This window comes from Myodes glareolus, chromosome 4, assembly GCF_982192425.1.
Source record: "Myodes glareolus chromosome 4, mMyoGla1.1, whole genome shotgun sequence".
Lineage (NCBI taxonomy): Eukaryota > Metazoa > Chordata > Mammalia > Rodentia > Cricetidae > Myodes > Myodes glareolus.
This window is the reverse complement of record NC_142029.1, coordinates 30994248-31008302: the sequence shown is the minus strand read 5'-3', so window position 1 is coordinate 31008302 and position 14055 is coordinate 30994248. Positions and strand designations below refer to the sequence as shown.

The following is a 14055-nucleotide window of genomic DNA, read 5'->3' as shown; positions in this document are numbered from 1 at the left end:
TCTCCCAGCCCTTTCCTCTATGGCTGTTTACACAGTATAAGTACAAAAATACCTTTTGTTTTGTCTTAAGGGAAAGAATAAAACAAAGTGACTTCATACATAGTTATGAGGCTGGTATATTTGTAGATCATCTGGTGGCTGTGGGTAAAGAAAACAAGAATAGATCTTTATGGAAGACAAAAGAAAAAAACATGGTACAAAAATAAACAAATAAAAACAGACCCTTGGTAAAAGGCATGGACATCTGTGTGTGGGTGATATGTATTCAAAACAGCAATTCCCATCTTCCATTGGATAATATTGTTTACATCTGAGTATTTTCATTTTTGAATTCCTACTTGTACTTCTTTATTATGATAAAAATTCATATAATACAAGATCTATCCAGTTAACAAATTTTAAATGTGTAGTACAGTATATTTGTAGTACGGTTGTTGTACAGTAGGTCTTATCTTGCATAACTGACAGTGGGAGTCATTGAACAGTAGCTTCCCAACAAACCACCTCCCCCAGTCCCTGACATCTGTTTTACTTGATGCTTCTGTTAATTTGGCTTCCTTTTAAATAAGGATTCTTTCAGGATTTATTGTCTGGTACTGCCTTGTTTTTTTAACATACTGACCTCCAGGTCCATCAGTGTTGCACATGACAGGATTCCTATGTTTTTCTATCTGAAATAATATTACATTGTACTGTCTATATCACATTTGCCATATTCATTCATCATCCACATAGTTAAGTTGTTGTGCTAATGCTACAGTGGACATGGAAGTATGGTTTCAGTGCTTTGGTATTATGACTTCATTCGTTCTGGACAGTTGTCCAGACAGATTTGTTGGCTCATAGGGTTGTTCTGTGTTTGGCTTTAGGGTATGTGTGTGGTGGCTGCATGCCTTGTATGTTCATGTTAGGTGCAAGTATATTCTCTGTGTGTAGTCATATAGGCCAGAGGAAATTATCTGCTATCCTGTTCTGTTGCTCTCTGTCTTATTCTCTTGATATCCAGTCTCCCATTGCCAGCAATCCCTGAATCTAAGCTCCTCTGCAGTATTGAAGTTACAGGTTTATGTGACTACACATGACTTTGTGCTTATCTTTTGGGGGATTTGAACTCATGATTATGAGTCTCGTGATTATGCAGTAAGCATTCATAGCCAGTGAGCTTTCGCCCCATTCTTAATAGTTCTAATTTTTAATTGTTTAATGAATCTTTGCAATGTTTTCCCTAAAGGCAGTACCATTATACTTCTGTCAATAGGGCAGAAGAATTTTAAAGATTTATTTTTAGCTAGACATACTGGCCCATGTCTTTAATCTCAGCACTTGGGAGATAGAGGCATGTGGAGCTTTGAGAGTTGGTGGCCAGCCTAATTTACGTAAAGAGTTTTTGGACAGGCAGGATTATAAAAGAGACCCTCTCCCTAAATAGATAGATAGATAGATAGATAGATAGATAGATAAGTATGATATGTGTATATGTGTTCTGGATGTACAAATATGTTTGAGTATCTGCAAAGGCCATTAGATCCCCTGGAGCTTGAAATTATATATGATTTTGAACTGTCTACCCAATATGGGTGTTTGAAATTGAATTCTGGTCAGAATTGGTAAGAGTAGCAAGTACTCCTAACCATTTAGCCATCTCTAGCCTGTAGAAAGATTTTGCTTTCTGCTTTATTTTTTATGTGTAGTATATGTGTGCATTCATACATGTTCATGTATGTGCAGGTGTCTGTCATGTATGTGCCCATGTATGTAGGTGTGGATACCAGAGGTTGATTACAGTATCTTCTTATGTTTCTCTTCACTGAACTAGGACATAGCCAGCCAGTGACCTCTGCAGACCCATATCTCTCTGCCTGCTTTCTGGAATTACATACAGATACTGAATTGATTTTTCTCATGTTTTATGTTCCTCCCCACCAGGCATGAGTGCAGTTCTTCTACATTCTTCTTACTGTCCTGGTTATTATGCAGTCTTGTACTTAATACACTTTGCATGTTAATATAAGACTAAGAATCTAGAAGAGTATTATTCCACATATACTTCCTTATTCTTTGCCATAAAAATGTCATAAAGGCCTTCTGCGCGAAACTTTATTTATTTTACTTATTGTCTGTTATTTTTCTTCATCCTAAAGCCTTCATTAGTATTTTTGGACTTGTGTTCTTTTAGTTTGGGACGATGGTTGTTTTTCATCTTGCTCTTACAGGATGTTACTCCATTGTCATCTGACACTCACTGTTTCTCATGAGACGTTCATATTTCCTTGAATTATTTTCTTCTTACATAATACATTCTTTTTTCTCTGCCTGAACTAAAGTTTTCTATTTTGCTTTTTACTTGTCATAGGCATTTGTGTGATTGGTTTATAGTTCTGCATGGAGATTGCTGAACTTGCCTTGCTTGTAAGTTGATGTTTTTCACTGATTTGGAGAAAATCCTGTCCGTTGTGCCCCCCTCCCCAACGTTATCTACTTGGATGAATTTTAGACCTGTTAGTATTACCAAAAAGGAATTTTTGCATTTTCTCCTTTAGTTTTATTTTTGTTGAGTTTTACTTATAACTTCTTTTGATATTCTAGTTATCATTAAATTACCCCATGCAGATTTCTTTTCATATAACATATTATTCTTGAATTCCATTTTAGATAATTCTTCCTGCAAAGAATATGCCCATTTATTGTAACTATTTTTTCTTAGAAAGTGTTTGAATATTTATACTAGCTTCTTTAAAGTCCCTTTCTGCTTATTTAGTTTACAGTGTGGAGCACTTCCTTTTACTACTTTCATGTAAATTCTCATTTCTCTACATAGGTAGCTATTTTTTTAGGCCTTTTTTTGAAAGCGTTGAAAAGTTGTAGAAACTTTTATTTTTGTCAGTTTCTATAGTTGCTCTGGTAAGTGGTTGCCTTTATTGGTTGGCCATCTCAAGGCTGAATCTCATGCTTCATTAGAATACTTTTGTGGAAGCCCAAATTATGACCCATGCCCCTGTAATTAACATCTTTGAGCTGGTGCTTTCTTTTGGGCTCCTTGATATTTTTTTTATGCTTAGTTCTTCAGAGATTAGCCAAAGGCTTCAGGAGGCGATAAATGTAAACTTTTGGACCTTCTGCTACTTTGTGCTTTTTATTTATTTTAATTTTTAGCCATATTCTAGCCTCCAATTTTCTTTTCTTGTTCTGTAATCCAACAAAATAAAAAAAATTTAAAAAAATTTAATGTCTTGAGTGAACAAAGCCTGTAGATTAGGATCTCATTCCCTGACTGACTTTGTTCCTTGTTTTCTTTTGGCTTTTCCCCATTATAAGATCCTTTCCAGTTTCTAGTATTTTTTGATTCCCTTTTTGTTTTTTAATTGATCTTATTTCTTTATCCAATTATTTATAATTGCTGTTTTCAAAAAAGTTGCTCTAATATGTTAGTGTGCCATGACTTAAAAATAGAAGCCACACTTTCTTTGTGTAGAACTTAGAAGTTCCCGTTTGCTATTCAGTTTTTTATTGCAACTTTTAACTATACCAGTTCTTCTCTACTCTGGACTAGTTTATGCATCAATATATCTTTTTAATGGGTCTCTCAGTTTCACAGATTTCCAGATTGATGACTTCTTAAAGTAGTAAATTAGACGCAATGCTCAATAACCTAATCCATAAGTAGCCTGATTATAGTTCTTCAGATTATAGAAACTGCAAAGGGTCTTTTAGAAAGCTTCATCTTTTTGTGTTTCCTGATTTTATGTTTCAGATGCTAATAATATTTTTAAAAGCTGTATGAACGTTTATCGTGATTTACCTTTTTAAGTTTTGAAATGTACAGCACAGTAGTGTGTTTATAGCTCTGGCTGGTGGTCTGAACTTGGGAAAGCAGGGCCTAAACATGAATGGGACTAAAGTCTCCAGCACTAACCTGTTTTATTCAGAGCATCAGACAGTTTATACTTGAGGGTTAAGAAACGTCACATGAGTAAAGCTTACAGTCACAAGGACAAGCCAGACATGGCAAAAAAAATTTCCATAGAGTCATATGAATAGCAACAGCTGAAGTAAATACTCCTATCTGCTATACCTAGAGGAGCATGAAAACACATTCTCAGAAAAATTCTGTGTTTGGAAGAAATTGAGGTCTCAAGACCTGTTTTTTTGGAGTGTTCTTACAAGCCCCCAGAATTCTCACACTACTCCTTTACTGGACTATGTTCCAACAGTAGTGTATGTCTAGAATCCCATTTATCCTATATAAAGGTTCCCTTTCTCATTCCTCAAATCCCTAAGCTTCTGCTTTGTGCTTCTGTGAGTTTTACTTTCTGACACTAGCAATTTCATGTACTATTTATGTTTTGGTGGTAGGCTTATTTCACTCAGCAACACACTCTTGTAGGTTTATCCCTGTTGCCTCCTGTGGGAGAATTTTTTTCTTGTCAATGGTCTACGTCTAATTAATCCCCTATGTGTATTAAACTTTTTAAAAAATTTATTTACCTATTTATTAATAGGTGGATGTTTTTACCTTCCCCATCCACTAGTGCTGGAATTTAACCCAGCAAGTGATCATCAAATGCTCTACACTGAGTTACATCTATGTTGATTTATATCTTGGCTGCTGTGATAACTTTGCAGTGAATTTGGGAAAGTAAATTCACTTATCACAGTTTTGTTATGTATAGATAGTTAAATTTTAGTCATGTAAATATATATCTCTATACGCGAGTATGTACTTGTGAGTTAAGTGCTGGTGCTTGTGCCAGAGGAACTTAAGTTACAGGTGGTTGAAAGCTGCTTAACATGGGCTCTGTATTCATCTTGGGTTCTCTAGAAAAGCAAGTACATGCTATTAATGAAGAGCCATCTTTGTAACCTGGTTTTCAGTTATTTTAGAAGTTTTATAGTTTTTCATCTCTGTGTAGAGCTTATCAATTTTGACTTTAATTTTGCACATGGTGAGATTGGAGTCTACTTTCTTTCATACAAGCAGCCAATTTTCTAATTATTGAGATCATTGTTTTTAATAGTAGCATTCACTTTCATAAATTCCTTCATTATACAACTTTTGCTGTATCTCATAGGTTTGATGTACCTTTTTCTGGATGGTTTCTCATTTTTCCTTCTTCACTGGGTTTTCTACTTTCTTTTGGGGTGCCAATTTCTGAGTTCAGTTTTAATGTTTAGACTTGTTTGTATCACACATCTGTTCTGTTCTAGAAAATACTCCAGAAGCAGCGCTTGAGAAGAATACATGTTGTGTACTGCTGTTGCGTAGGCTTTGGCATGTGTATGCAAAGTGTGTTTGTTCTGTAGTAGTGTTTACATTGAAACAGCTTTGATAATGTTAATTCTCGGACCATTTCACAATTCTTAGGGTTTTGATAGGAAAGTAACTCATATATATGTAACTAAAAAAGCCACAGGAAAATGGTTTTAGAACCCATCAATAGACTTTTATTTTTTTCATTTAAAAATATTAATAATTTTGAGACAAGATACTGCATATTTCTTGGTTATCTGGAGCAAATATGTAGACCAGGCTGACACTGAAGTCAGCTATCTGCCTGCCTCTGCCTCCCTAGTGTTGAAAATTAAAGGTGTCTCACCATTTTTATATGTTTGCATGATTTTTATGTATTTTATAAAATGCTTTACTTACCCTGTAAAAGATTTTCATACTTTTTCCCAGATAGCTAAGTGAGAAGCAAATAGAATGATTTTTAAATTATATTTATGTTTAAATTGTATTTCTTTTTTTTTGTTTTGTTTTTTGTTTTTCTTGACAGGGTTTCTCTGGCAACAACCTGGCTGTCCTGGAACTCTGTTTTTGGACAAGGCTGGCCTCAAACTCACAAAGATCCGCCTGCCTCTGCCTCCTATCTGCTGGGATTAAAGGTGTGCGACACCACTGCCCAGCAAAGAGTTTTTTTTTTTTTAAATCATTATACTTTTGAGATTTTTAGATTGATCTATGTATTCCTGTTACCACCTGGCTTGGTGATTTTGAAAGTTAGGCCGTTTAATATGTCTATTACTAGCCCATGTCTTTGTAATGTGTTTAATGAGTAGTATGATAATTCCTTAATACATTTTCTCATTGATGATCTTCTGGATTGTTTCCAGTTTAGCTATTATGGTAAAACTGTTCTTCACATTTCTTTGTGTAGAATACTCCTTCAGGGCATATTTTGTCTATTTTATTTTATTGTAGGTGAAAACTTGGAGGTAAAATTAGGTTTAGGATATATGAATATTTTTAAAGAAATTACCAGTTTTCCAGAATGTATTGTTTTATGCCCCCACAGGTAATGCTTAGGATTTGAGTTGCAGTTTATAGTTTTGTCATAATTTATGCTAATATAAGTTGATTTAACATAGCCTTCTCACTGTGGTTAACTTTGTTCTGTTCGTCGATTGTTTTCTTTATTAACAGTGCTGTGTAGAATCATGATGTTCACCAGAGTTGGTGACAGTAAATGTGCATGGATAAGTAAAAAGCTGAACAGCATTGTTGTTTTGTATGTAAAATCTTTTGTGTTGCCAGGCAGTGGTGGCACACCCCTTTATTCCCAGCACTTGGGAGGCAGAGGCAGGCGAATCTCAGTGAATTCTATGCCAGCCTGATCTACAAAGCAAATTCCAGGATAACGAGGATTGTAACACAGAGAAACCCTGACTTAGAGAAAAGAAAAACAAACAAAACCCTTTGTGTTAAGTCACTTTATGTATTCAGCTTTGAGGTTCAAAAATTGGAGACATGTTAGGTGGCTTTTTCTTAAGAAATGTGTAACTTCTCTATTGTGACATAGATTTGTAATTGCGATGCTTCTATTAAGGAGAAGCAATTAGGTTAGTAATGGAGGGTGCATCTGCATCAGGGAGGAGTTGGGAGCAGTGGGCAAATATATTGCAATTCACTGTAGGAAATTTTCAAAGAATTAAATGTATTATATTCAAAAGAGTAAGATACTATTATCCATTGTGCTTTATAAATACTGCTTTAAAATGAAAAAAGTTTTGCAGAGCAAGTTGTACAGGAGAACATTGAATCTGTGGGAGAAGGTAAAAGTGCTGAAGAATAATAAAGGACATAGAAGTAGTCATGGCATGCATGCTGTGTATCCTACAGTGTGAAGGTGCTTTATTGTTACAGTTGGCTGCAATCAAATACACCACAGTGATACTACCTGACTCTTGTGTTAGTGCTATATTAAGAAATTATTTGTGTGTGTGTTATAGTTAGAAAAAGAACAATTACCAGTGGATTTTCAAAGATGTTTAACACACAAGGGACAGAATTTAGCATTTTTCACTACAAACATTTGTGGACTAGATTAGAATAAACATTTCATTTCAAGTTAAAGAATTTTACTCTGCTGGCAGTGAAGCACTTGAAAATGCAGCTTCTAAATTTGGGAGGAATGTGTATGAGAAGTGTTTTAGCAAGATTTTGCTGGCAGTACTTCTTAAAACAGGTGATGTATTGTAAAATAGTGCTTTAGGAAGAGCAAATGAGATGCAGGAATATGAGTCTAAATAGATACATTATGAAAGCCTAGAAGAGAGAAGGTAACTCAGGAAAACTCACTGTCGAGGTAATGGAGAGAAGAAACAAGGGGAAGAATCAAAGATTTTGAGTTTCCAAGATTCTTTGACTTGGGCTATTACACTACTCCCTGTGGTACTAGAAATAGTAGCAGTTAAGTGTGGGCTCTCATATAGAGGCATAGGGGGAAGAGATGAAAAGCATATAGAGTGTGGCTGACATACAATGAGGTGACGGCGAGGTACTCAAGAACACTTTCCGCAGGAATGTGGAGATGGTTGTTCCACAGTCAACACTGGATTTAAGATTGGGAGTGTAGGGCTGATGAAATGGTCCAGTGGGGACAGGAGCTTGCTGCCAAGCCTGACGACTTAAACCCCATCCCCAGTGACCCATGTGATAGAAGTAGAGAACCAGCTTCTGCAGTTTGTCCTCTGACCTCTAAAGTGTGCCATAGTTTGCACACAAGGTAAATAAACAAGTAAAAAAATGTTTTAAAAAAAAGACAGGAAATGCATGTTTGTAAATTGATAATATGAAAACAAAAATTGTAGAGCAAAATGACCAGCGTGGGGTGGAACATAGATTGGCAAAGTGGGATAAGGACAGGCCTTTCAGCTATTTCTTTGTTTACATATTAGCTGTGGCTGCTGGCTGCTTTTGTGCTGTGTTAATAGAATTGAGTGGTTGGTGTAGAGAACAGTTAGTTGGTCTCCTGTCATCTAAAATATTTACTATTTGGCTTCAAAGCAAAAGTTTGTTGAAGTCTGTTACAGAGACCTAAGAAATTAAGAATTAGAGGTTAGCTTGCCTCATTGATGACTATGTAGAATTCAGGTTTTTTATGTAGGTTTTTTTTTTTGTGAGCAAATATTTGTGGACAGACTGTTGTCTGTCTGGCATTTGGTTTTGTGATGTGGTCTAGGAATGGGCTAAGTAGCAAGAGATTATTAATATGTAAATGGTTAGCAATGAAAGTGGTAAATATAAAATTTTCTTTTGTGTGAATGGAAAGGAATATATGGGATTTTGAGGAATAGAAGAAGAGAAATTTCAATACAATGAAAATATGGAAAGGATTTTATGGCACTTTTGTAGAGAGGCAGTGTGATGCCATTACAGGAATTAATGGTCTAAGACTTGAATGCAGAGAGTGCATGGGCCTCATTACAGGAAATGAATAGAATTGTTTGTGGAATTGAGTTAAGAATAGTAATTGCTCACACAGCTGTTTTTAAATAGCAAATGTGTTAGGTAATCAGCAAAAATTCACGAAGATGTACTTGATAGTTATGCAGAAATCGCCGTGTTCTTACAGACTTATGATCCTGATGGGAGCCATAAAAACAAACTAGCTAAAAACCTGTGCATGCAGTTTTCACGTTGGTTTAATATTGTAGTTTTTGTTAAAGTGCAAGCATAGTTTTATTTTCATCTTTTTCTAATCACTGAATCTAAATGTACTTATTGTGTTTAAGAAGAGCAGTGGTATGAAATGATGGCTGTACAGAGAGAGCACTGTGGTGTGTGCTTGCTGAAAGGAATGTCTGCTTGCTTGCTACTCTGCTTTCCGTCCTAGGCAGAAGTATTGAATTGTGTTGTTTGTTTCTGTTTGTTTCATCTATATTTGTTTCATTTTATCATTTAGTTTTATTTTATTATTAGGCACTGCCTCTGTTCATTTTCCTCCTTCCCTTGTACCTTCCCAAGGATGTTGAAATACATCATTAGCGTCTTAGAGACTAGAGACTACTTTGTGTTAATACAGTACAACATCAGGTAAAATACAGCTGTCTTTTGAACTTTCAGGTCTATTTACCTTGGGGGTCTATTTGCTGCTTTCTCTCATGCTGTAGTTGTGCAGGCATTACTTCTAGATGCATTCATTGCAGCTCCTAGAAAGATGGTTAGTTTTGTTTTTTAAATAGCTGTGTGTTTTGCAAACATTAATAAGAGTGCTGTCTTATTGATACTTTTCCTTCCTCTGGTAACATTTTTCATCAGTCCTAAGAACTACTTTTAGTGTTTGTTTTGTTTTAACCAATGTTGAATCCTTAATTCTCTTTTATGTGAAAATGTCATGATTTCATTCATCTTTAGTATTGAAGGATATTTTGGTTTGATGTAGAATTTTGGATAAGAGTAGGTACATTAAAAAAAACTTTTTCTCTATCTTCCGTGATCCAGTTTTTGAAGGCAAGTATGTAGTGATTTGAATTTTTCCTTTCTAGGTAATATGTCTCTTGCTGGCTGTTTTTTTAAATTTTAATATTTTTGCTGTCAGCTTGATTTTGATGTGGGTGGATAGGACTTTCTTTGCATTTTTACTGTTGGCATTCACCACAGTCTTATTTGGTGGATTTAACCTTTACTCATCTGTGCATTCTCTTTTGCTTATTGTTTCTTCAGGTAAATTTCCCATCTTGTTCTCTTTGTGCTCTCATTATATTCCTATTGGTCCTATATCATAGTGAATTCCTGAGAAAACATATTGGCAGATTTATTTCATGTGTATACAAAACCTGAAAAAAAATATGAAAAACTGTTGGTATTCAGATGTTTATTAATTTAGAATTGATTGCAGCCTTTGAATCTTATATAAAACAGTATCATTACTTCACAAATAAAAATTGAAACTATTGAAGTAAGACATTCGTCGTGTTGGCTATTTAACACAGTTATTTCCAATTAGCTTTTCCTTACAAATCACTTACTGAATCCTCCTGATAGCAGATGACAGTCCTACAAAGTATGTTCTCTTTTGTTTATTTATAGTGGTACTGGGTTTAGACTTGCTGGAATAAAGAACTCTTTTTTCAGGGTTAGAAATGACTCTGTGGGCAGGGAAGTGTGCAGTTTCCTGACTTGTCCTCCTAACCTGACAGATACCTGCTTTCTCTGTGCAGATGCTGATGTATACACACGTCTGTATTGAATTGCCATTTCGACATCTTTGCTGTGAGCTGTCTCCATCGTTTTTTACATTCTTTTTATTTCCTTCTTTCATTGTTTTGGAGCTTGGTCTTTGTTGCCAGCAGTCTTGCATGATACCATCCTTTTTATCTTAGGCAGATCTTTTCTAAGTTCACCAAAGATTGAAGCATAGTGTTAATAATCCTTGTCTTCAGCACCTTCATGGAAAAAACCAGGTTGTTAGGGCATGGAAAAGTCTCTCCCCTCAAATAGAATATGTTTTCAGGCCTGGCGGCATTGGCACACACCTTTAATCCCAGCGGGTCTCTGTGAATTTGAGGCTAGCCTGGTCTACAGAGCTAGTTCCGGGACAGCTAGAGCTGTTATACAGAGAAACCCTGTCTCAGGGAAAAAAAAATGTTTTCAGTTTTTGCTGGTGGATAAAATCCTAAAGAAACCCCTAGGTCCATATACTAGCATGCTAAAGGGGAATGAATGGGATGGAAACTGAGGAATAGGATTTTAGAGAGCATTCAGAGTAAAATATTTATGGTGGAGGCAATGAGATAAATGGGCAGACTGTATTTGAGTTTTTCATGGAAAAGAGAGTAATGCCAGACAGACATTGGACTTGACCAAAAATTTGCCTAGTCCTCCAAGAGTTTTATACATTTGATTTCCATCAAATTTGATTTATTCCTTCTTGAAGTTCCCATCCTTGCAGGAAGCTGCCTGTACTTAAAGTAATTTCAGATGTAGTTTTAGTGACTTGCCTTTTTTCTTTTCTTTTCTTTTTTACTAGCTCTGGTCACCTGGAACTCACCATGTAGGCCAAGCTAGCCTCAAACTCATAAGACACCTCCCAAGTGCCAGCTGTGACTTTTCTTACTAAATGTTTTTTTTAGAGATGTATTTATTTATTATGTATACAGTGTTCTTTCTGCATATGTGTCTACAGACCAGAAGAGGGCACCAGATCTCATTACAGATGGTTGTGAGCCACCATGTGGTTGCTGGGAATTGAACTCAGGACCTCTGGAAGAATAGTTGTCAGTGCTCTTAACCTCTGAGCCATCTCTCTAGCCCTTACTAAATGTTTTTACAAGGGAAAAAAGGCCAACTTTTTTCATTCAATCTGCATCATTGCTTTTAGAAGCAAGGCCTTAAGTTTAATGTCTGTTCTTAAATGTGGTGGTCTTAATGAGGTGTTCCCTATAATCTAGGTCATTTGAACACTTACCTGATTCCTGTCCGTGGTGCTGTTTATTCACATGTTTGTTTAGAAGGCCTTGTTGAAGGAATTATGTCTTCAAGAATATGGGGCTTTGAGAGTATAAAGAGTCCTATTTGCTCTCTCAGCTTCCTGCTTAGCATTCAAGGTGTGAGCTCAGCTTGCAGTTCTAGCCTTCATGCCTGCTGCTCCACCATCATAAACTCTTACTCCTTTTGATCCATAAACTCAAATAAACCCTTCTTTCTGTAAGTTTCATTGGCCATAGTGTTTTACCACGACAATAGAAAAGTAACAGTACAGTATACACTTTTATCACAGCAATGGAAAATAACGGTACACTTAGTAGATAGAAATAAAAATTAGCAAGCTAGGCACAGTGGCACATGCCTGTAATCCCAGCACTTAAGAGGCTGAGCTAGGACTTTCATAGTGAGTTTGAGTTACACAGTAAGAAAATAAAACAAATTGTATGCTATTAAAAATGGGACTCATGAAATAAATAGTTAAAGTATATTTTATGTAATTGATTCCATTCAGAAAAGCAGGCTCTAGGGCATACTTCGTACATATATGAAAGGTTAAAAGAACAAAATGAAAGGAATGCTTCAGTGTTATTGTGAGTTTACTTATTGCTTACCCATTTTAATTCTGCTGAACAGAAACATAGTTTCAAATAGTCAAAAGTACCTCAATCTTTTAATCATTGCTTAACATTCTCATAACAGTCATTAGATCTCTGAATTATAGAATTGCTCTAAAGTTGTTGATTTGCTATGTAGCTTCTAAAAATGAAAAGGTAAAAAATATATGGAAATGATTTTTTTCAGATATTTAAAAACATTTGCTTTCCTTCTCTATTCTGTTGTAATTCTTGTTCATTTACTTGTTTTCCACATTTTTATCAGTTTGTTTAATATCCTTACAAAGTTTATCTTCAGGTGTCATTTTGTTTTTGTTGTGGTTGAAGCTTTGGAAGTTTTATCATTTCGGTCATATTTTTGTGTTTGTATAGCCATTGTCTTGAGCAGAAAGGAGTCATTGATACAAAATGATTACTTTTGTCAGTGCCAGCCACGACCTTTAGTCAGTCTGGCTATGTTGACAATAAAACCACAGAGTTCGGAGTTGAAAACCTAAGCCAGATCCTTATTACTCTGAAATAGCCTGTGTGCCTCTTTCCTTGTCCAGTTGCAGTGGTATTAGTGTTTAACTGGTGGCTAAATTGCTTAATAAATTACCATTTTATTAATAAATTAATCTTTGTCCTTTCTTCCATCTTGTGGAAGGAATTTAGTCTTTTGAAAAAAGTTGAGCATTTGATTTCTACTGCCCGAGATGGTTTCTACATCTAGCACTGTGTGTTTTTTTTTGAAATAAACATATTCAAAATAATGTAGAAATCTCATATTTATTAATTGTTTGGTATAAATACATTAAGGTAAGTTTTGGTCTCATTTTCCTCATCAGAAGAGTTTTCCTATTTATAATCAATGAGAATACCTTTTGTATACAAATTATATAATTACTTGCAGTTTTATATCATGTTAGTATATTCTGTGGGTTGAATCATAAATCCTATGGGCTACTTTATATTTATGATTTCAAAGAAAATGATTAGAAAGTAGCTTTCAGGTAGCACATGGTGCTGGAAAGGTGCCAACTGTATGCTTTTCCATGACATGTGTAGTCCCTTTATTAAATTAAGAATTTAATAGGATTTTTCTAAGAGCAAATAAAATGTGTGTGTGTGTGTGTGTGTATTTTGAAAGCTGGTTCCCTGTAAATTGTGCTTGAACTATTCTCTAAATTGCAGTTCCTCCTTACCTGTGGGAATAAATTCCAGACTCCCAGCAGATATCTTAAAGATTTATCCACTCTTAATGCATATATCTGTATCCATACATAAATGTTTTTCTACACCATACACGCTAGAGAATTGCTAAAATTAGGCAGAAGGATTAACATAACTATTGTGTAAATAGAACAATTATAATAACATGCTATAGTAAGTGTTATTAAATTTTATTTGTAGAATATTCTCTTGAATATTTTTCTGCAGGGTTCATTAAAAACTACTGTTCTTACCTAGTATCATCTTCATGTTAATTTTTTCATTTTCCTCCTTTTCGGTTTTTTGAGACAGGGTTTCTCTGTGTAATCCAGGCTAGGCTGGAACTCAGAGATCTCCCTGCGTCTGCCTCTCGAGTGTTGGAATTAAAGGCATGTACCACTATGCTCAGCAATTTTTTTTTTAAGAAGACAGTTAAGCCCTAGTAACTGAATTAGTGAGGAGGACAGTCTACTGTGGAACCTATTGTCTTTCTTTTGTTTGTTCAGTTTCCCATACCTTCAGCTGGTTTCTATAAAGACTTGG

At 35.3% G+C, this 14055-nt stretch overlaps 1 protein-coding gene across 13 annotated transcripts in view; it reads left to right on the top strand.

The window, feature by feature from the left end:
• Tcf12 (transcription factor 12) overlaps nucleotides 1-14055 on the top strand; it is a 249401-nt gene that overhangs the window by 70701 nt on the left and 164645 nt on the right. The gene's annotated exons all lie outside the window — the stretch shown is intronic.